This window comes from Dipodomys spectabilis, unplaced genomic scaffold, assembly GCF_019054845.1.
Source record: "Dipodomys spectabilis isolate Male_0828 unplaced genomic scaffold, ASM1905484v1 ptg000063l, whole genome shotgun sequence".
Classification (NCBI taxonomy): Eukaryota; Metazoa; Chordata; class Mammalia; order Rodentia; family Heteromyidae; genus Dipodomys; species Dipodomys spectabilis.
The window spans coordinates 2,817,525-2,819,268 of NW_024870740.1; the positions used below are offsets into that span (position 1 = coordinate 2,817,525).

At 42.5% G+C, this 1,744-nt stretch overlaps 1 pseudogene; it reads right to left on the minus strand.

The window, feature by feature from the left end:
* Window positions 1-840: 840 nt before the first annotated feature.
* On the minus strand, window positions 841-1,478 carry LOC122108684 (annotated as a pseudogene).
* Window positions 1,479-1,744: the final 266 nt, after the last annotated feature.

Below are 1,744 nucleotides of genomic sequence, written 5' to 3' on the forward strand. Positions count from 1 at the left end.
TAGCCTAATTCTAGGACTATGATCAATTTTATTCATAGGACCCACCAACACACAATGGGAGAATATTTTGCAGTGAATTAAGAATGCAGTTAATCCTTTCTTGTGGGGAAGGCCCACCATTTTTACTAATCTTTATTAGTCATTAGGGAAATATCAGATGAATTGTCTGTAGAAATATTACAGTACACTCACAAGAAAAGTATAATTTTGAGATATATATATTATTTTTCAAAGCTTATGAAGAATATAAATTTGTTTATATGGCTGGTAGGCATTTAAATTGCTACAGTCATTGAGAATATTGAAGAGTGGGGTGCTGGCTATTGAAAACATGTGTATGCTATGACTCAGAGGACCAGCTAGACTGGTGAGCATGCATGCAATGATGTATTTGTGATCTATTTTTTTGTAAGGAACAGAGTCAATCAATGTACAAGTATGGATTGGGACTCTGATCACTTTTTGGGGAGATAGCAGCAGTTGAGAAAAGTGTGACCAACAAGTTTCTGGACCTTTGCTTAGTTTTGTATTTTGAGCTCCTTTTCCGAGAATTCATGGAGCTGTTGCATTTATGATCTTTCACAATTTCTTAATGTTTTCTTGCAACAAACTTTATAAAAAGGTTTTTAAAAGTTAAGCTTTGTAATCTCTCATTTTCTTATGAGAAATTCTTGCTAAGTAAAATAATTAACAGTATCTTAGGCTTTGGAATTATGTCCTCAGAGATGTTGTTGTGAATTTTGTTTCAACAATATAAGCCACCTCTCTACATTGATTATCATTACTCCGGTCTCCCCCCATTCCCACCCTCTGCCCAAAGGACACTTTATCGGACAGCCATCAAGCATAACCCTTGATGGCATAGGAGGTGGCAGAGCCCTTGGCAGCATTGATAAGCTCATCTTTAAGGCATTCAGCGATGGTCTTGATGTTCTGGAAGGCAGACTCATGGGCACCAGTGCACAGCAGCCCGGTGGCCTGATTTACTCGGCACAGTGGAGACACCTCCACAGCCTGCCATCTCACTGTTCCAGCTCGCCCAACGCACTGAGTCCTCACGGGGCCCACTGTAGATGATGGCATTCACCAGAACCTGCAGAGGGTTCTCACCAGTGAGCAGGTGGATGATCTCAAAGGCATGCTTGACGATGTGAACAGTCATGAGCTTCTTGCCATGCATCATCATGGAGTTCGTGAGACGCTCCACCATGGGGCACTGAGCCTTGCGGAAGTGCTTGGCAGCATACCATCCTGCATTGTGGGGCAGGTACTTGGCATACCTCTCTTTCACTCCAATGTAATCCTATGGAGAAATGTCATTGATCTGTACATCATCAGTGCTCCACTTCCCAAAAAACTTAATGTCAGGGGTTTCTGCAACAGCTGCCGTGGCTGCCTCCCACTGGGCCATCCTGAGGGCTCACCTGAAGCTTTCTGTCCACTCAGCATGGTCTGCGCGCTGCCTGGGCACAGAAAGGAAGAGCTCATGATCATTTCTAAACATTCTATTTTTATTTTTTCCATGTCAGCAATGTATGTGTGTATTTATGCATGCATGGATGTATGCATGCACGTGTGTGTACATGTATATGTATGTATTTATGTATGTATGTGGGTCCTGAGGTTTGAACTCAAGGCCTGGGTGCTGTTCCTCAGCTTTTAATCTAAAGACCAGCACTTTACCACTTGAGCTACAGCTCCACTTCTGGCCTTTGGGTATTTAATTGGAGACAAGAGTCTTACC